This window comes from Cyprinus carpio, chromosome B6 (assembly GCF_018340385.1).
Source record: "Cyprinus carpio isolate SPL01 chromosome B6, ASM1834038v1, whole genome shotgun sequence".
NCBI lineage: Eukaryota > Metazoa > Chordata > Actinopteri > Cypriniformes > Cyprinidae > Cyprinus > Cyprinus carpio.
In genome coordinates this window covers 4,411,222-4,435,154 of record NC_056602.1, presented here as the reverse complement: position 1 = coordinate 4,435,154, position 23,933 = coordinate 4,411,222, and positions in this window count along the sequence as shown.

The window sequence follows — 23,933 nt, the reverse complement described above, 5'->3', positions numbered from 1 at the left end:
GTGAAACATATAGACACACACTATAAACACACACATTCTGGAGATTTTATGTTGGTCAGTAAAGCAGAAATGTGTGTGTCAGTCAGTGCAGAGAGACAGATTCAGATCTAACCACGGGCCCTTAATGGCCCTCACAGAGCGCAGGGGCCTCCCGCTGAGTTCCCAGCTAATTACGCACTGCTTAAATGAGCCTGACTCAACATGCCTTGAATCAAACTCAACCAGATCTCATCCAATTCAAATTAAATGATGAAACTATGTGTGTTGTAAACTCTCAGAAAAAAAAAGGTACGAAACTGTTACTAGGGCGCTTCCGTTTCAAAAAGTACTAATATGTACACATTAGATACTATGTAATTGTAAAGTACTAATGATATATGTATCTTTAAGGTACTAATATCCCAGTTAACAGGAACATTTTCAGAACTGACCTTCAAACAAGGTTCTCTCAAAGTTATAAACAAACATTCCACCTGTAACTTTCATAGAGTTATCTGGTCTTTAATTCTGTTCTCAAAAAATTAGCAAAAAAACATTATTTATACATCATTCATGGAATGTTTTTTTTTTCTGAAACATTTTAGTCACATGTTCATGTAAGGTTTTTTTTTTAAATTATGCTACTTGTTTCAGATTGTTCAGTGAACATTCAAAAGTAACATTTGCAAAATGATCAAATGGAATGTTTCCTTAACATTAGCTTAAACAAGAGAAAACATTTCCAAAACATAAAAAAAAAAGTTTACATTAGTGCTGTCAAAGGATTAATCGCGAGTAATCGCATTCAAAATAAGTTTTTGTTTGCGTAATATATGAGTGTGTACTGGTACTGTGTATATTTATTATGTATATATAAATACAAAAACATGCATGTATATATTTAAGAAAATATGTTATGTTTATATATTAAATATATTTATATATAATATAATAATATAAAAAAATAAAAAAATATATACTGCATGTGTGTGACTTTATATACACCATATATGTGTGTGTATTTATATACGCATAATAAATAAACACAGTACACACACATATATTATGCAAATAAAAACTTTTTTTGTATGTGATTAATCATGATTAATCACTTGACAGCATTAGTTTACATACAACTTTATAACTTAATAGGAATATAAGCAAAATGTATTAAGAGCATACTTTTGTTAGCTGGACTGTAGCATTTAAGGGTAAATAAGGTACCTTTTTTATCTTTCTTTCTGAGAGTGTAATATATTTATTGTATTTATAACATATACTTCAGTTCTCACTGTTTTTTCCAGTGAGCGATTGTACACTAAACAGTAAGCTGTTGAAACATTTTGACATACAGTATGTTGACTGTAATAAGGCATGTTTGGAGGCTCAGGTCAGAATGACATCACCCCCTCACCCCTCATGAGATGACCATATTAAATCAATGTATGGATCCTGCCACCTACTGCCAATACTGAAAATGACATCTAAGAGCTATTAAGTGAAAAGCAATGTTATTCATCAATACACTGCATGGGCTTGAGAGATAATGAGCCAATCTACCTGAGGATTGTTGGACAGGGATTAGTTTGTGCTTTATAATACTTAAGGATTTCAAAGATATTTAATGTTTTTGTAATATTGAAGCTTACATCTTGCTTCTAAAATTTCAAACGCCAAAATTTGTTGCATATAATTTATTTTTTCAAACAGATTATTTGTAGGATACTTCATTACAGCTTAGGTTTTATAACACCTCTTTCAATGAATTTAGACGTGTTTGTGCAAAACAAATGTTAGATGACCCATTGTAAGTTTTGTGTTTTAAAACAGAATATTACTTATGATTCACTGTATAACTACAGTAAATGCTAAATAATTAAATCATTAATGAGTATTACCACAAAAAAAGATAAATGGACCTTAAATGCTTAATATTTTGTTTTAATAATGTATTATGCATGTTAATATATAATATCCTTATGATTATATAAATAAAACATTAACAAAAAAATCAAATAAACAAAAAAAAAAAAAAAATTTAAAATTCTTAAAAAACTTCAACAATAAACAAAACTGTTTCGTAAAAAGCTTGTTAATGTTTTTAAAGTCTCTTCTGCTCACCAAACCTGCATTTATTTAATAATGGAATATATCTTAAAGTGAAATTCATTCCTGTAATGGCAAAGCTGTTTTGTTTTAAGCATTTTCAACCATTACTGAAATGATTCTTATTATGATCATATCAATATCTCTGCGGAAACAGTGATTCATATTTTTTTCAGGACTGTTTGATGAATAGAAAGTTCAAAAGAACAGCATTTATTTTGTCTTTGCTGTGAATTTTGATCAATTTACTATGTTCTTGCTGAATTAAAGTATTTTTAAAAAATCTTACTAACCCCTAACTTTTGAACAGTAGTGTATTTATTAATGCTACTATTATGTTTACTGCTCATATGCACTTATACAGAGAGACTGGCCTCTATTGGACATCATCTGCTATTGCAGCTATATTCACACATGCAATGGCTATAATCTATATGATTCATATTTGTATCTCATTCAGACATTTCTAATCTGAATCCTCAATGTAAAGACACACACACTAGATCACGTGCAAAGTTCATTAGTAGCTTTGGTGACATTATTGACAGGTTTAAAAGCATACAGTCTCTCCATGTAAGATCCAGCACAGTGGGTTAACAAGCTCTTTGATCCTTAAAATCTCAATATTGCTCATGAAAGCATAAAATGTATTTCTGATCAATGTATTTGATTCATTCGGTTTGACTGTGGCCTCGTAAACCAACCAGGATTGAGCTCAGCTGCTGTACGATTGCAGAGCAGTGTTGTGTTTTTCTCTAAACAGCAGTTAATAACTGCACTCGAGAACAAAAACACACACAAGTACAACTCCACATTACACACCAGGGAACCTTTGCAGACACTTAAGTTACACTAAAGTCTCAAAATGAAAGAAACGACTAGCCGTTATTCAGTGCTAAATGATCTCATATCAGAGTGTGTGTGTGTGTGTTTGTGTTTATTTGAAATAAAGACACGGCGTTCATCCACAGGGGTTGATCTTTACGGCTCTCAAACCACACAGTTTTAGGATCCACATTTACATCCACATCCACATCCACATCTGGTTTAGCACCCAGACTTGTTATAGCAAGTGAACGTACTAGCTGCTTTTATGCTTTTGTATCAGTGGAGGTTTTGTCAGGTTTGTTGGCCATGTAGACATCCCTGAGGAACACTGTATTGCTCAGATGTTGCTCTTTCTTAGTTCAGGAGATTTAATGGAGCTCTCAGTTTTGTGTCATGTGTCAACTCTGCTTTAAATGCCTTGTAAAATTCTGTCCGGAAAATAAAAAGTGTGACAATTGTTGGTTGCTGTGAAATTAGCAAGAATGGCATAGATGAGATATGATCAGGGAGAATTTGATGTGAAATATGTGTTTATATTAAGAGCTCTCACTTTTGATAACAGAGATGGGCAAAATATGATTTAGGACATTTTTGAGGTCTCATCTGAAACTCTGAAACATCTGATAAGCAGCAGACTTCAACAAAAGTGTTGGTTTTGGTCACTTTTTATGTTTTTGCTTTCTTGGAGGAGCAATTGAAATATTAAAAAAAATCTTATTCGTGATTTTTACAAGGAATTCTCAGTTTTATTAAATGTAACTATTTATTTAGTCTCAGATGATTCTCCTGAAAAGCAAGCGTAAACAAAACTCTCCAATTCCTCTACATTAATTTTATATTTAAATACAACTTTATTTCTTAAAAACATGAGTAAATTAGTGATTTTTCTTTCTGATAGGAAGAATAAATGCTGCCCAGTATAGTTTCTTTGTCTCTGAATCTTGCTGTAGCGATTCTCTTTTTGTGTCGTCTAATAGCCAAACAAAGGCATTGAGGCGTCTCATTCAGCTCCCTGGAAACTCTTTATTGCAAGGCTTCATTCAGGTCAGCCTGTTAAGTGGCTAATTACACAAGCAAGCACAATAACGGCGGCCACAGGACACTTGTGAGGGAAGACGTTACATTTTAATAAAAGATTACGAAGACAAATATTTTTCCCGTTTTATAATACAGGCAAAATAATCATGCACATTAAGCACATAATCATGCAATAAAAATAAAAAATTTCAATAAGGGTCCATTTTAATTTCATGTTGCCTTTAAATCAATACTGCTATTAAAACTCAGTCCTTCCCTGTGTTGTGAAACTAGCCTAATCACATGACGTCCAGGAAATTTAACAGCCAAATAAAAAGTGCATTAAAACTGTCACTTCATTGTGTATCACCAGTGATATCATTGTGAATATTCATTATATCACCAGGCCCAGGATGAGAGCATTTCAACCTTACAAAATCTAAACCGATTCATTTGTCTCAGATGAAATATAACCAAATCTGAGGCGAGACACCCAGCATCCCCTACATACACAAATAGCCTACTGCCTCCAGACCACATCTGCATTAATCATAACAACGGCATGAAAACCACTGCTTATTGACACCGAGAGAGAAAGAGAGAGAGTGAAAGTGAGTGAAGTGACATTCAGCCAGGAGGACAGGAGCATCTGCAGATGGGAGAGGCTCTGGTCTGCCTGGCCATGTTCCTCTGTTGACAAAGTTGGGTAATTAGGGGCAAGAGCCCATTAAAGGAGAATATTCAAAGGGTGATAAATGGCTTTAATAAAGGAGCAGTGTATCCCTTTAACAGAGACAAATCCTCCCCATCTTTCTGGTGTGCTGATAAAACACGCCACACAGACATCTCTTTCATCTCACCTGCTCTGGACCTAAAGCGCTCCCCGTGTCCCTTCCTCTGCTGATTATGTGTGTTTCTGTTTTTTACAGTAATATCATAACCATGATGTGCTTTTCTCAGATCTTACACAGAGACATTAATTAGGTCCATAAAAGCCTCTGTTTGCCTGCTGGGTAGAAATCTGACAAGCCAAACGCTTTAAAGTTTTGTGAATCGTCTCTTGCAAATTGGGTGGAGGGGAAGCTTGCAGGTGGAGAGGAAACATCTCTCGTGTTGAGAGCGAAGAGCAGCTCTTGATGAGTCCAGCAGGTGACCGGAGTGTAATAGTACACATGCATGCTGTCCTCGTGTGTAGCATTTTCTGCATGCATGCTTTCTATATTTGTGGAAATGTGCAGTATAGAACAGAACATATTGAAAATGTAAGGTCAAGTAGTGTTCGGTGCATTAATCTATTCATTGTGCTTTCCAGTTGACTTTGGTAAATCATAATTATGACATAAAAAGTTACAATTTTAAATTGAAATGATGAGATAAAAGGTTGAAATTTCGACAAAGTTATAATTTTGCAACAAAAAGTCAATTATGAGGATGATTTTTATTATGAGATACTAAATCATAATTATTAGATAAAAGTCTAAACTTGGACAACAACTGTGAGATAAAATGAAATGATGACAATTCAAAATCATGAGATACTAAATCAGTTGCGAGATTAAAAGTTGAAAATTATGATGTGAAAAGCCAAAATGAAGGTGATTAAATTTCGAAACTATGAGACAAAGTTTGGAATTCTGATAAATCTCATAATTTCAACTTTTTTTCTAAGAAATAGGACGTCAAAATTCTAAAATAAAAATGTGCAATTATGAAATAGAAAGTCAAAATTATGAAATACTAAGTCATAAGACATTTTTGACACCGAGTCCCAATTATAAAATTAAAGTTGAAATTACGTAAGTTCAAAATTATGATAAAGCTGAAATATAAACATTAAAAATTAATTCATAAATAAAAAATAAATTACAAACCCATAAAAATTTAAATAACTAAATCAAAATAAAAAAAAAGTTGAAATAGATTTAGTTTAATAACTAAGTCATAATTCTGATAAAGTTGAAATTATGAGAGTCAAAAGGATGAGATACTAACTCATAATTATTAGATAAAAAGTCTAAACTTTGACAGTAAATTGTGAGGTAAAATTAAATTAATAGAAGTTAAAATCATGAGATACTAAATTATAATTATGAGATTTAAAAGTTGTAAATTATGATGTGAAAATTCAAAATGAAGTCAATTTCGATTTTTATTTAGTATATGAATTTCAACTTGCATCATAATTTTGACTTTTTATGTTGTAATATTGTCATTTATTTCACAATTATGATTTACTAAAGCATGATTTTTTTCCTATGTGGCAGAAGAGAGGTGAGCTGTTCTGTATTCAGTGTGTGAGGAGCAGGTGTCTGCGAGGTCTCCATCAAAGCAGCGGCCTCACACACTCTTCCACTCGGCCCTTTCTCTGCGTGTCATCCGGTGACAGCTCTCCCGTTCCTGCTCCCTCAGACCATCTCCAGGGCACGGAGGACCATGACACACCACAGAGATCACATCACCTTCCTACAAACAGACAGAGCCAATTAAAAACCTATCAAACACTAATGAACCTCCACCTCTCTCTCTCTCTGTCTATCTTCTATCCTCAGGTTCTTCTTAAAGAGTGTCAGACCCTATTGTTCAGTGATGATTGACAGGAGTTGATCTTCTCAAGGTTCAACCCATCAACTGAATGACAGCTACAGATCATAAATTATATGAAGGGTAAGATAATATGGTCTTTTTTAATCAAATTACACATGATGGCCAAGAATTGGAAACTTTTATCATTTGTTAGAACTAAAATTGTATTAAGAATCAGAGTTATTATTTTATATTATAATAATAGTTATGCTAGTTATAATACAGGTCCTTCTCAAAAAATTAGCATATTGTGAAAAAGTTCATTATTTTCCATAATGTAATGATAAAAATTAAACTTTCATATATTTTAGATTCATTGCACACCAACTGAAATATTTCAGGTCTTTTATTGTTTTAATACTGATGATTTTGGCATACAGCTCATGAAAACCCAAAATTCCTATCTCAAAAAATTAGCATATTTCATCCGACCAATAAAAGAAAAGTGTTTTTAAATACAAAAAAAGTCGACCTTCAAATAATTATGTTCAGTTATGCACTCAATACTTGGTCGGGAATCCTTTTGCAGAAATGACTGCTTCAATGCGGCGTGGCATGGAGGCAATCAGCCTGTGGCACTGCTGAGGCCCAGGATCCTTCGATAGCGGCCTTAAGCTCATCCAGAGTGTTGGGTCTTGCGTCTCTCAACTTTCTCTTCACAATATCCCACAGATTCTCTATGGGGTTCAGGTCAGGAGAGTTGGCAGGCCAATTGAGCACAGTAATACCATGGTCAGTAAACCATTTACCAGTGGTTTTGGCACTGTGAGCAGGTGCCAGGTCGTGCTGAAAAACGAAATCTTCATCTCCATAAAGCTTTTCAGCAGATGGAAGCATGAATTGCTCCAAAATCTCCTGATAGCTAGCTGCATTTACCCTGCCCTTGATAAAACACAGTGGACCAACACCAGCAGCTGACATGGCACCCCAGACCATCACTGACTGTGGGTACTTGACACTGGACTTCAGGCATTTGGCATTTCCTTCTCCCCAGTCTTCCTCCAGACTCTGGCACCTTGATTTCCGAATGACATGCAAAATTTGCTTTCATCCGAAAAAAGTACTTTGGACCACTGAGCAACAGTCCAGTGCTGCTTCTCTGTAGCCCAGGTCAGGCGCTTCTGCCGCTGTTTCTGGTTCAAAAGCACACGCCTGTGCACGGTGGCTCTGGATGTTTCTACTCCAGACTCAGTCCACTGCTTCCGCAGGTCCCCCCAAGGCCTGGAATCGGCCCTTCTCCACAATCTTCCTCAGGGTCCGGTCACCTCTTCTCGTTGTGCAGCGTTTTTTGCCACACCTTTTCCTTCCCACAGACTTCCCACTGAGGTGCCTTGATACAGCACTCTGGGAACAGCCTATTCGTTCAGAAATTTCTTTCTGTGTCTTACCCTCTCGCTTGAGGGTGTCAATGATGGCCTTCTGGACAGCAGTCAGGTCGGCAGTCTTAACCATGATTGCAGTTTTGAGTAATGAACCAGGCTGGGAGTTTTTAAAAGCCTCAGGAATCTTTTGCAGTGTGTTAAGAAGTTAATTAGTTGGATTCAGTTGATTAGGTTAATAGCTCATTTAGAGAACCTTTTCATGACATGCTAATTTTTTGAGATAGGAATTTTGGGTTTTCATGAGCTGTATGCCAAATCATCAGTATTAAAACAATAAAAGACCTGAAATATTTCAGTTGGTGTGCAATGAATCTAAAATATATGAAAGTTTAATTTTTATCATTACATTATGGAAAATAATGAACTTTTTCACAATATGCTAATTTTTTGAGAAGGACCTGTAATAATGGATATAATAATGACTATAATATCCTTATTATATAAAGGTTATTATAACTAAAACTAAAATAATACTAAACATTTTCATTACTCTAAATAAAATAAATGCTACCCAAAATAATAAGAAAAGAAAAAAAAAAAAATATATATATATTTCAGCTAGTTGCCTATGCAACATTTCTAATTTTCATTTAGTTTAATTAGACATAGTAAAAAAACTAAAACCAATAAATAAATAATAATAAAAATTCAGCATTTTTGTGTTTTTGTCATGCGATATATAAAGACAAAAACACAAAAGAGATTGAAACTTCACAAAAATTCAAATGAAAAAAGCAAAATATGAATAATAATAATAAATTATATAGACAATTAATTTACTTTAATTCAGTCATTTTTTGTTTTTGTCATGCAATATATATAAATGACATACACACACAAAATACTGAAACTTTACAAAAATTAAAATGAAAGAAGATTAATATTAATAAAAACTATAATAGTGTCCAAATAATACTAAAATAACTGTTGTAAATGCCATTTTACACAGGTCAATATTTAGTATTAAGTCCATTTATAGGTAAAATGTATGTTTTAATTAAAAGAATACATATTAAGTATTTTATAGTATTAAAATACCATTTTAACTCAAAATGTCACAGTGGTCTATAATCTTAACCTACAGCTAAAGTAGAACTGCAGGTTAACAACTGGTACATTTTGTTTTTATAATTATCAGCTCATTTGAGTGTCCTTTTGCTTCTTCCCCACCAACAGGCTGCTTCAGAATGAATAATTCAGTTTAATAATCAAGTCCCATTAGTGGCAGTAATACTTTTGGGTCTTTAAACTGTGGCCATCATGACTCCAGCGCTCCTGTGAATCACTACAGAGTGATGACTTACACAACCTTTATTAGTCAGAAACCGAGTCAGATACCTTTATGAAATGATGGCAAGCATGATAAGTGACACAGTATTATCAGGGATCCTTAATGTAGGACACTTAGCATAATGTCCCATGATTGCCTTCTAACTCTATGGCATGAAATGGTCCTCTCAATAATGACAAGAGTAATGAAACGCATCATGTTTTGAAAGCTTGCAGCATCTGTTTTCCGCATGTTAGCGACCTCCTCTTCCAGCGAGAGTCGTAATTAACCTTGCTTATAGAAAGGTTGCCTATTTGAATTACTGCGTTTTTGTTATTTAGGAAGAAAATCATTTTCTCGGCTTCATATTGGATGAAATATTGCCCGAGACATAATTTTTATTCGGAAGCAGCTCCGCGCGAGATATTATTTAAATTACCTCTCCTTGGGCTAAATTCTGCAGAAATATCTCTGGTTTGATTTATCATGCAGTCACAGTGAGAGAATGAAGCATATGAGGGTTTTATTACGAAGAGAAAAACCTCCTGCATAAAATGAGTCTGACTAAATCCTGCAGTCACATTTGGATGTGAAGTATTACAGACACAAGCATGTCCACCTGCCAATTAGAGACGCTTCATAATTCAAGCTGATTTAAATATTGTGATTTGTCTCTCTGCTCGGCTCCTCACTGCGCTGTCAGCTATAAATTTGTAGATAATGCATTTTGTTGTTGTGTTTTAAGAGGAAACCTGCACTTTATTGTCTAAAGGCTTTTATACAAATATAAATTGTAAAAAAAAAAATGTAGCAACTAAAAAGTAGCAGAAAACTAAAAAATAAATAATTAATAAAAAATAATTTAAAAAAAAAATTGTTTAACAAAATTTAAACTCTCTCTCGATTTATAATAGCTTCCCCCAAAATATGAAGCACCAAATTATAATAATAGATATTATAACAATGATAAAAATTATGTTCACAATAACACTGATAATACTTTATCTTGCAGAGCAAATCAGTATATTAGAATGATTTCTGAAGGATCATATGACTCTGAAGACTCTGGAGTAATGATGCTGAAAATTCAGCTTTAAACACAGAAATAAATTTCATTTTACAATAAATTCACATGGAAAACAGTTCTTTTAAATTGTAATAATATTTCTGTTTTTACGTTTTTTTGATCAAATAAATTTTACTTTACTGGCCCCAATTTTTTAACAATAATGTAAGTCTCCCTGTATTTCTGCTACATGAATCAGTCAAAGCTGTCTTCCTGTATCATCTTATTTTTAATCCAACTCTTAGTTGTCTATTTCAGTGCGGCGAGAATTACAACTGTATTTTACGAGCTGATAAGCAATAAGCAAACATTTCAGACTTTGTGAAAACTCAATTTCCCATTATTCAATTTTAACACGAGGCCATAAAGCAGCAGAATCCATTGTGACATGTTGCCCTTTAACGCTGTCATGTTATATTACCTTGCAGATCTTTCATGAGTGTCTCATTAAAATAAACCCAGTGTGTTTTACACGCACGCAACAGACAGATGTTGAGCTTTTAAAGTCTGATGATGTCTCAGACGCTCCTCCAGGACATGTCAGAGGACACTTGTGTCTGGACTGTCATACTCAGGGTCCAAATGAAACCAATTCACGTCGTTTGTGTTTGTCCTAATTTGCTTGTTTTAAATGATTAAATAATAGATATACTATATTCAAAATGAAGACCAAAGATGTGGTTTTGTGTTTGTTAATCATTAGTGGATCATCATTAATGGGATCCTTTACATCTGTGGACACCTGTGTGAACTGACTTCATACATTCACTAGAAATCACCATTAAGTCGAGTCAGTGATTTATATAGCGATTTACACAGTGTACATAATTTCAAAGCAGATTTACAAAAAAATAATACATTAACAATATGTTAATTCCACAGGTCACTGTTTAGCCGTTTAATTTGCAGCTTCATAGAAAAGTATACCAAGATATGCCATTATACCCCTAACTAACAACTGTAATTGTAATTATCAAAAACGATTTTTAAGTTACAATTAAGCTGAAAAAAAAAGAAATCTTAGAAGAAAAACTTAAAACTGTAAAAATGCAAATGGTAAAAACTTAAAAATTAGAAATGTTGCCTTTGTAACTACATGCAAGCACTAAGTTGAAGTACTAGAATTATTAAAACCTGGAATAAAAATAAATTAAAACTAAATAAAAATATGAAAATTACTAATAAAAAAAAGCGCATAATAAAATTACTAAAACAGACTAAAAACAAAAATGAAAACAGAGTAATTACAATAAATAGTATGAGCCACCAATGTCATAAAAAATGAACAAAGAAATAAACAATATAATTCATATAATTCACTTTTTTTCAATTAAAAACAAATTGATTGATTACTGAAGCTTTATATATATATTTATATTAAGCACAAAATTACTAAGTACAAGAAAAATTTAGTATGACAACATCATCATCATAAAAGACATCTAACAAACAAACAGCTTAATAGAAAAAAAAACAACAAACATAAAATTACTAAAACAAACTAAAAGTAATATGAAATGTAAAAAATAAAAGCAAATTCAAAATATGATTAAATACTGTAATAATATCATTAATAATGTCAAATGTGATTGGTAAGTAATAAAAAAGGTTTTTGAATAATAGTCTTTGAGCAAAAACAAAGTATAAAAAACATGAGAAAAGCTTAAGTTGCTTTTTTTTATCACTGGGTGTGATATCTCTGGTGCATTGAAATTCAAATATTTTTAAGCGTGACAAAGTGTACAAATACTTTCCGAGTTCCACCTGCCTCTCAGAAATCCAGTCAAGCCACCATAGTTTTTCCCTTCTAAAGCCCCTCCCAAAAACACAGCCGAGCAGGATATCCCGAAGCCCGGACCCTCAGCAATGAATTGATTGAGCGTGTGCTGGAGGATCTGGCATCACTGCGGTCCACACAATCAACTACAATGTGAATCCTGCTCTAATTATGACTCTCTCAGACGGCTGACAGGGGAAAATTGAGCCTGAATATTTCATAATCTGCATCTCCTCTTCAAATGAGAGATCATTATGGAATCGCATGCTAATTTTTGTCACGGCCCAGAGTTCCCAATAACAGTAATTGGAAAAGTCTCTGAAGGAGCGCTGAAAATGAGAGATGAAATAAGCGATAACGCAAACTACCAAACACCGCCACTTTACCAGCTGTTTCTACTCCATTACTGAATCGATTTCTGTTGATAAACACAGGCCTCTCAATATTTTGAGTATGTCAATAATACAAGTTAATATTCTGAGATTGGCAAATGCCTGTATATGAAAATGTTTGAAAACGGACACAAATTGTCAATTAAGTACATTTCAGAGCATATTTAGCTACTGTATAATATAATAAAATAATATTGTATGTATATTATATGGTATGTTTATATAACATCATATTAAAAAGAATTTAAATAATTTAGTCATTGATTATTTTAATTTTCATAATAATAATTTAGATAAATGATATTGTATTTATTCTTTTCATTTACTTTTTTATTTTAAATTGCATTTATTCAAATAAATCTGTTCATTGAATATATATATATATACATATATACATATATATATATACATTGTATATATTATATATATATATATATATATATACATATACACACATACATATATACATATACACACATACATATATACATATACACACATACATATATACATATACATATATACATATACACACACACATATATACATATACATATATACATATATACATACATATATATACATATATATATATATATACATATATATACATATATATATATATATATATATTTCAGTTAAAAGTATATACATATAAATTATGCAAGTATAAACATGGTTAAAATATGGTTGCTGTGAACCAAGCAATATTCAATAAGTTAAAATGTGTGATATTGGAAGAAATTGGCATTATTGATGATTCATATATAAACCTGGCTATTTTAATAGTACAACAATTGCACCTGTTTCTTACAGTTTTAATTCATGTATGACTGATGAACACATATGAATGCTGTATTTTAATAAGTTTATAATGTTAAAACTGTGTAATCACAATTTTAAATGCATTTTAAATACATTTTAAATTTAGGCTTACATATTTTTCTTAGGTTTATTGAATTTTTGTTGGAGTAACAATAACTGCAAGGATGTAGTAAGTTTTCATATTTGAATTAGTTAGAGATTGTTGAATATTCAAATGTGCTCTCAATTGAAATAACTGATTTAATAAATAATAAGTAATACTTTAAAATCAATTCAGTCTTGAATCTTTGTCATATTTGTTGGCATGTTCACAATGCATTTAGTATTTTGATACGGTTTCAAACTGTTATGACTATCAATATAATGTGATTAGATTTTTCCTTGTTGTTTTGTCAGACTAATAAAGTTATTTCCCGTCTGTTAACTGTGAGTACTGCTCTCCCCGGTGTATTGTTGTGTTTGTGATGAGAGCGAGAGGTTACAGTGAAGGTCACTGTTAAAGCTCACGGGACACCACAAATAAACCAACTGGAGCCAGAACAAGGTGCGTGTCTAAATTTTACATGTTGTGGGATGTCAAAGCCATGAATTAATAAAGATCAGATAAAACCCGTCTGTGTGTCCAGTATCTCGAGTGTGTGTGTGTGTGTGTGTGTGTGTGAGAGAGAGAGTCAGTCTTTTAACCCCAGTCAGAGATGTCAGAGCTCCTCAACAAAGTCAAGCAGCGAGGTCAGAGCGACATGAAAGATCTTCTGTTCGCAAGCAAGGATGAGTAGATTGAAAGAGGCCTTCAGATACCAGAAATCTTGTAAAAAAAAATATAGTTTACAATGTATTATTTGGAAAAAGCTTATTTGTGAATTCCTAACTATTTAACACACTTAAACCTTGTGTAAACATCAGATATTATTGTCATTATCTTAATCATTATTTTCCAAAATGTGGTTAAACGCACTACTGTTTGAAAGTCTGGTATATTATTATTATTATTATATATATATATATATATATATATATATATATATATATATATATATAATATATATATATATATATATATATATATATATATATATATATATACAAGAATATCTTAAATTATTTTTCATGTTTTTGAAAGAAGTGTCTAATGCTTACACAGCCTGTATTTATTCAATAAAAATACAGTCAAAATAATATTGTAAAATATTATTACAATTTTAAATAAAGCCTTTCTTTTGAAGAATATCTTAAAATGTAATAAATAAAATGTAATAAAAATCTTAATAAAAATATTATTTTTTAATCTTATGTGAAAATAAAAAAAAAAACAAAATAAAAACATAAATACATAATCCTAACCAACTTTTGGGGATTTTTTTTTTTTTTTTTTGACAAGAATAAGAATAAGAATAAAAACAGACAGACAGACAGATGTCTTAAATGATTTACCAGACTCAAGTTTTTTAAAAGAAAATACATACAGCCTTCACCTTCAATATTAAAACAGTTCATTTAGTGAATTTTGGTACTTTAATTTTCTTCTAAAGAACTTGAGTCTGGAGAATCATTTAAGACATCTATCTATCTGTCTGTCTGTCTGTCAGTCTGTTCTTATTCTTATTCTTGTCAAAAAATAAAAATAAAAAATCCCCAACAGTTTGGATAAGATTAAAAAATAATATTTTTATTAAGATTTTTATTACATTTTATTAACACACCAATTTATGGCTGCTGAAAATTCTGCTTTGTCATAACAGGAATATATTACATTTTAAGATATTCTTCAAAAGAAAGGCTTTATTTGTTTTACAATATTATTTTGACTCTACTAAAGCATAAAAACACCACAATATGTTTGCAGATTTTTAAGAAACACGCTAAGTTAACATACTTGTTTATCTGAAAAACAATACTCAGTCAGTTATTCTCATTTGAAAATGTGTGTTCCGGCCCAGAATGTCGGCCTTTGTTTTGGTTTGTGAAACCCACCCACTGCTAGTTTACCCAATTGTATTTCGGCACCCCGGGTTATTTCATTATTTTGAATTTGGACTGCAATACCTAGTTAAACCACTCGGTCTCAATCCTACATACAGCACCTTTAAAGTAACCACATAATAATATATTTTTTTACTTTATAATAAATATTTGAAAAATAGGAGAAATCAGTAAAGTTGTACTTTGCACTTTCCCCCAAAAAATTATTTGTGATGAACTTTTTAACATGGATACCATAGTTTGAATACTTCAAGTAGCCAAAAGCCACTAGTTGAAGATTCAATCTAATATGACTAAACACCATCACGATATAGTCTACAGACCATCTAGTGCTCGCTGACGCTCCGCTGCAGTGAGAAATGCTTCTTGATAAGAAGAGCGTGGAGCACACACTCATTCAGCATTCTCCCATCGACCTCTTCTCTCCTTCACCATGCAAATCAGACAGGAACAAATGTCCTGACTCAGTAGGGACCCTCGACCCCAAGTGTTTAACTCGGCAGCCTCCCATCTCACTCGTTCCCATCTCTTTGATGTTCTTTAAATGAGCTTTCCAACTCCACTTCAATTTTACAAGGCCATTATGGGGAGATATAATGTGAGGGTTAAATATATCGGGGCAGACATTATGTGAAAATAATTAGTGCTGATGAATAATGCACTAATTCAGCTGATGAGGGATGGTTAGCAGAGTAATGGAGTGTGGGGAAGGTGGCGGCTTGACAAATGAAATTAAAATATTTAAACACTGCTTTATGATATTACGGGAGATCATCATCATCATCGAATCCCTCTCACCTCCGGCACGGAGCGCACGGCTATTACGGCTGACGCTTCTATTCGACTGACACGCTCACGGTAATGTGATGCCCATAAGTCACACGGCCCATCCGTCAACCTGAACACAGACGGCATCAGAGCAAGGACAAAAGCTTCTGAAGACTCACAGTCACATGAACCTGCAGCAGTGCTGCCGTAGAAGAACCATGCTTGGTTCTCCAAAGAAGCTTTCAGTGATCAGATCTTAAAAGAACCATTTTTCCATTTAAACCATTTAAAAAGTCTACAGAATTTTTTTTCCACTCTAAAGAACTGCAATGAAAGTTCCATTGATGTTAAAGAGATATTCAATCCCAAATGAAAATCTTACCCCCATGTCGTTCCAAACCCGTAAAAGCTTAGTTCGTCAGATGTGCAATCTGGGTTATATGAAGCGACGGGAACACTTTTTGTAAGCGAAGAAAACAAAAATGACGACTTTATTTAATAATTCCTTTGTCAACAGTCTCCTCTGTGTCTCTCCATATCACCATATGCTCTTCTGTATCATCCGTGCAACAAGGATGCGCTATTTCTACGTGTATTTAGCTTTGATTTGAAATAAAACAGCACATCCTTGTGGCGCGGATGACACAGAAGAGCATACACAGCATATGGTGATATGGAGAGACACAGAGGAGACCGTTGCCAAAGGAATTATTGAATGAAGTCGTTATTTTTGTTTTCTTCACTTCACCTCACAAAGTGTTCCCGTCGCTTCATATAACCCAGAATTCACGTCTGATGGCAGATGGAGTATTCTGAAGATGACTTTCACACCTTTTATGGACCTTGACACTGTTATTTATTTGGCAGTCTATGGGACAGTCACAAGCCTCCCAGTTTTCATCCAAAATATCTTATATTGTGTTCCGAAGACGAACAAAGCTTTTACGGGTTTGGAACGACGTGGGGGTAAGTGATTAATGATAACATTTTCATTTTGGGGTAGAATATCACTTTAAAGGCTCTTCATGGAACCATCAATGGCAAAAAAAACAAAAAAAAAAACACAAAAAAACTTTGTTTTAAGAGTGTAGCATAGACTGGCATGAACCCATACTCCTGTAGGACGATTTATGATTTATTTATTTAAGTTGGAGGAGAAAATGTGATGGGAGTTTTTCTACATACCCTAACTGTCATTAACCAGAAAAAAACAGCTCACGTAGAGCTAGACAAGACAAGCGTTTGAGGTTTAAAAGTATTTTTTAAAAAAGTATATAAAAAAACTGTATTTTGAAAGTTCAAACTCGGGGGCACCATAGATGTCCATTATATGTAGAGAAAACCTGAAATGTTTTCCTCCAAAGACATAATTTCTTTACAACTGAAGAAAGGCAGACATGAACATCTTGGATTAAATTATCTGTAAATTTTTATTCTGGAAGTGAACTACTTCTTTAAAGCAGGTTATAGTCTGATAAGTTATGATATATTTTAGAAATAGCCCTATAGCACTTCACTTGATATGTATTTCCCCTTAGGGCTAACTTAAGCATACCTGTCTACAGTGGATCGCGACAGAGGTGAATTTGACATTAGATCTGTGTCTCTTTAAATACTCATCCGTCTCTGTACCGGAGAACAGAGTTATTTATGTCGGGACAGCGCCCCACCTCATTCCCCTCGTTACGATCACATTTTACACCCATCATCTGACAATGAAGTGGCTGCACAATAAATCCCTGCTTCACTGCCATTTCCCAGTAAATTGCCTCTACAGAATCAATATGGCGGCCGAGGCTGCCGCGTCCTGATAAATGACAAGAGTATCGATAGATGAGAGGAGACTCAGACACATCTACAGGAGCAGAGTTAAGGATACAGACAATGAACTCTGCATTACTGAAGAAAGTAAAAGGGACTTTTCTGAAAGCCTTTTATGAAAATACCTTCATTTTTAAAAATAACACTGTAGAGTTCAAAAGGTGCTACAAGAACAGGCCGATAACAGATATTTTATGGTAATTCATAGATTTTCAAAAGTTCACCAGGTCTCCTTTAACTTCCTGAACAACTCGAACTGTATCAACTAACAAATCAGTCTAACTGTATCAAACCAATTTCCATTGGGTTAGAATGAATGTGTAGTAATCAAGTGCCAATGTCTGCTACCAATATGGCTTCCGGCATTTCCAGATATATGAGCGTTGTGCTCTGATAATCTTAATATCTGGGAGATGTGGTTGGCCGTATATTAGAATGAACAATTGCAGTATATGTGAAGTCAGAAAGAATCATTACTGGCCTTGAGCTGACTTTACACTGGAGCTGATATTTCTGAGGCAGAGAGACAGAGAAAAAGACGAGGACGGAGGCAGAGGGACGGGGGAAGCATTGTCTCAGCTGGAACTTTTTATTAAGCTCATATTTTGTGACTGTCATTGGCGCTGCATTTGACTTGTAAAACAGACCTAATTACAGGCCCCAAATATGCGATTCGCACATCAAATGCTAAGCTACAGTAACGGCCTCCTCTGTCCTGGCTCTCCTCTCACTCCCGCGCCTCCTGCTGCACTAAAACCTCTGATTATGAGAGAAACATTACTGCAAAACAATTTACTCTTAATGTAGCAGTCATATCTGCACAGGGACAGGAAAAACGACTCAAATATAGCCGGATTAATAATACATGCTTTAATTAAACAGCTTGAAGGAGCCTATAACAGGGACAGGAGATGCCAAGATTGAATCTCCTCGCCACAAATAAATATGCACCCATGAGCAGTCAAAGAAATCATGAGAATCTACAAGATAAAAGTCATTCCATACATGATCTAAGAGACATGATGAAATGCCTGCGATGATTATATATCCAGGACAGGAAATGACAATTATACTGAACTGCGCTGCATGTTGCACATCAGAGTAAAGCAGAAAATCCATTTAAAAATTTTGTCTTTTAATACTTTTGCAAGAATTTACTAGCTAACCCATTAGGAGTGGTAAATATTTTCTCTCATAATAAATCCATTCTTAATTAAATACGACATTTTATAATATTAAATTGACTCAGTTTCAGTTTGTTTGTTCGAAAGCGTTAATTTTCAAATAAATGCTGAAGACACATGTAATGGAAAGAGTCAGACTGGACTTCTACAGTTGGTCAGTTTTTGTTTTTTTATACAGTATGGGTGTTTATAATGCATTAATAAACTATACAGTAAACTGCCAGATTTATATTGTCTTAATGCACTGACACTTGTTACACCCCTACTAAGCACAATGGCTGTTGTCTGTCACAATGTCATACTTGATAATGTAATTGTTTAAGAAATGAATGTGGTCCCCATCAAAAAGTTTTTAGAATCTGTCCAATTTTTTTATTCTTTTTTTTATATATATGGGTTAAAACTATGCTAACCAGGGTAAATTACTGAAGTATGTAATTAATAACTACACACACACACTCACACAAAATAGGCAGATTTTAACACTGAAGAAAACAAGTGTACTCGCTCATATTAGTGATTATATTATATTCTGGGTAAATTAAAAATAATAATAATAATAATAAAAATCTCTTTTTTGTAATGTCACAGAAATGCCATTGGATCAAATGCAAAAATTATATTGGTTATAGATTTTGTTCATCACTATAGAAGTTACTCAAATATGACAAATTACGCTTGTGAGAACCCCTGAATTGTGCAAAGGGTCCATCAGATTCACTTTGACCAGAAACACAACAATCATGGGGGTTCTGGAGGGTTAGTCAGGACAGTCCACCAAAGACTATATTATAAATTCCAATCCCTAAAAAAAACTAACAGCACACATCTCCACAACAAGCTACATGATTTGAGGTATCATTCATGTTCATCATACAAAAGTTACAGGGTTAGAGGTTTGTTCAGATCATTAATCCTATAAGAGCACCAGAAATACTGACACTTGACAAACTTTTTGTATTATAGGCACCTATAGCTTGTGAAAGAAAGATGGAAATAGAGGTCTGGTGTGTCTACCATGTGCTCACAGGTCTGTACAGTGTTTAGAAATGCTCAGAGCAGACTCTAAAACACAGGCATTAGAGCACGTCTTCTGAAATCCTTCGTCTCTAATTACTGTGTAAGGTGTGAGACTCCACACACTCGCCCTGTGTGTGTGTGCAGTTATTGCATGGGATAATAAATTGTGTGCTACATTGATAAACTAATGCAATTACAGGCAGGGTCACAAAGTCAGCTAATTTACAGATAGCAGTGTTTGGGGTGGAGGGGATGTTGAATGGCCCCTGGGGTCCTGATGCAGTCTCTTTATTTCCACTCGGAGTTTAAAGCAGACGAATGTAGCAGGATTGATCCTCTGAACTACGTCGTACTGACCGTGTCTTATAACAACACAGAGCTCTTTAACACAGGGCATTTATTTCTGCAGATAGCATCCAGACTAAAAAGAAAAACAGGCTTAGTAATCAAAGCAAGTGATTGAAATCCGTAAAAATGATTCCAAAAGGATTTTTTTTTCCACAGTGATGCCATAGAACCATCATTCGGGTTCCAAAAAGAATCTTTCAGTGAGGAGTTGCTAAAATTACCTTTATGAAGAACATTCTAAATAATCCAAAGAAGCTTTTTGTGCAATGGAAAGATTGCGTGGATGTTAAAGGTTCTCCACTGAACTACTGATGCCAATAAAGAACGTTTATTTTAAGTATGTTAACATAAGTTACCTAAATGACTTGAGATCTTTCTAATCTGCCATCTTGGCTCCAGGATGTGTTCGCAAAATAATGTGACCTTTGACCCATAATTAAATTGACATCTTTAACCTTTGTTACAGCCTGTCACATCACATCTGTGCAAATCAGAATGTCAATACATCATTGGGTTTACATTAACTGCACGACACACATGCTTAAAAGTAAAGCACACATATATAGAAGCAATATAGTTAAAAATAAAGCTTCTTTATTGACATGGAACATCCATGTAACCTTTCCTTTACACGAAAGTGTCTTTATAGTGAAAAAAAGTTCTTTATATTATGGAAATGCTCTTCACAGTGAGAAAAAAAAAATAGTACTTACGTACTGTTCACTGAAAGGTTCTTTGGGGAAACAAAACCGGTTCTTCTGTGGCATCACTGCAAAAATCCCCTTTTGGAAACTTTATTTTTAAGAGTTTATATTATGTGGTAAAGAAATTATCCTAATGTGTGATGATGGAAACACAACTACATTATATTTAACTATACAGGGGTTGGATAAAAGTAAAAGAAAAAAAACGCCAAAATCACCTCCAAAAATTTTATATTAAACTGTAAAATAGTGCAATAATAATGAAGAATTATGCAATGAGCGAGAAAGTAACTGACAAAACATCCTGGCTGAAACATCATCATACAATATATTACACACTTGTTCTAAGTCATGGTAAAATAATGATGTGCTGAATATATTTGCAGCACACTGCCATGCAGTGATCAGTCACAGAACTAGAAAAAAACAATTAAAACTGAACTGCAAAGTCATAATATTATCTAGGAAAAAATGACGTCACACACTAGCCGATACAAATAAAAAAAACGAAAGAGGGCTTTGTGTGTACATTCACACCGACAGACACTTCTGGCAGCTCCTGCTCGTGTGTTTCTTCACAGGAGTATTTTTAACACGAGTGATGGCTGGATCTGCCCGTGGTCTCGCGTCCTGTGGCACAGAGATTCGCGTTAGTATCTGGGATGATCCATTGCCCCTGGCAACACAGGGCCTATTCCCAGAAGCCCCTCTGATTTATGGAGGTAATTTTGCGGTGTTGCTGGGGAACCTGGGATTTGTGGTTCAGCTGAGGGCAGTTGTCTGCATGACAAGGCCACTGTAAAGTTCAAACAGCCAAAGCTTCTGTCAGCACCTTCACCGACGCCGCAGAGTGAGACGGATGGAGCGACTTTTGACAACTCACCCAGAGATGAAAACAACTACATCGAAAAAACAACAACTAATCGGTCATTAAAAGCGCTGTACTGAAATCCCTCATACTTTCGTTTTTTTCCTCTGTAAAATTGCAATTTATTCATCCACTTATGGTTCTCTGGAACTCAAAAACTGACTTCCAATAATATGCATGCAAATGTGGCAGACTGCAAACACAAGCTCATGCTGATTTTTTTCCAAGAAGCAGGGCTGTGTAATGTATTATAAACAGAAACCCTACAGTAGTGTGTGACAATCTACATTTTGCATGCTCAAAGTCCACAATGTGACCACTGCTTTAACATACAGAACAACATTTCCACTGTTTCGCAGTCATTTAAAGGGACAGGTCACGCAATGATGAACATTCTCTCATCGATTACTCACCCTCATGTTGCTCCAAATTCATATGGATTTCTTTTATAACCTCTTTATGAACTTGCTTAAGTGTCAACATTTTGGTGGAATGGAAATCTCTCAGGTTTTATTAAAAACAATGTTTTTGGCAGATCAACAAAAGTCTGATGGGTTTGGAAGGCCATGAGGGTGAGTCATTTATGATGCTGGGTGAAAAAACTCTTTAAGCTATAGGAAGACTATGTATTCTTGGTTATAATTTCAGTATATAATCTTATTTTTAAAAGCGATAAGGTCACGATGAGGTCACATCTGCATATGACAGATGAGACCACCATTGATCTTACTTTACTGGATCATTTTACCAAAACAAAAAATAAAAGCAAATGTAGAACAAACAAATAAAAAATAAATAAAAATTCTTCTGCTCTCTTGCAAGCAGTAAGATTTGCTCAGTCTATATTGACCGCTGCACAGCGGTATAAAACCCAGTTCAAAGAAGCCCAGTCTTCCTCTTTCTCAGATATCCAAGTAAGAAACTGTGGCCCAAGCAAAGATTCCTCCCCAGGCCTGTATTATGATGTAGAGTTAGAGATTTAGTCTCAAACTGAGCTCTGCACGTCTGGCCGAGGGGGTTTTGTTTTTAAAGGATGTCGGGGATAAACACTAAATTAATCATGTTTTGGCTGAACTTGCCGGGGACTGAAATTTGCTTATAGAGGCCTGTGATCACATAAAATATTAAAGACTTTTTCTCGGCCTTAGCAGGAGGCTACGAAAAACACCAGGCACCGTCATCATCGCAGATTTGGAGATCGTTTTAATGAAACAAACATAAATAAATCCCCATTTGGTCAAAACTGAATGTGGATTACACTGAAATTTATATAAGCAGGACGAATTATGATTTTGCATTCATTAATGACCCAAATCAGAATAAAGTGATGATGCTTGATACCAACTTAACACCTTATTTTCGATTCTAAATTTCGGAGTCAAACATCATTCACTTCACCGGTTAAGAAATAAACCCATTTATCTTACTGACACAAATTACAGATTAAAGAGTCTTTACAAATGACTGGGCCACTGTAAACGCGTTATCTGAAGCGCTCCGACATGCTCTAAACTAGTTAGCCCACGTTTTTTGCAGTAAACGCATTACGCAGTTTATTCCGCCGGAAATGCATTGGCCTCATGGACTCGCAGCTCACGATGAGTCTGAGTTTAACAAATACATCACTTCATTACGGAGTAGTCGGGCTGCAGGGGTCCCTCAGATTAAATAGGCCTATTTAAGAACCGAGATTTACATTCCTCACACACCGCGACAATCTCCATAGTAACCACACACTACCTGACCCAACAAAGCTTATTAAAATGTTATATTACACTGAGAGAGAGGTCAAAGGTGGAATTTTAACTAGGGGAGGAATGGGACAAACACACACACACACACACACACACACACGGAGGAATCGTACGAAAATACCCTAACTGAGCGTCCACTTAAAGGCCCCCTTGCTGGGCCGGGCGAGGTTTAGTTGGTGGGGGTACAGCCGAGCTTCATGGCACACTCCAAGAGCAAATCAAATTCTTCACAATTAGCTGAGCTTCCACGACAGGCACCAA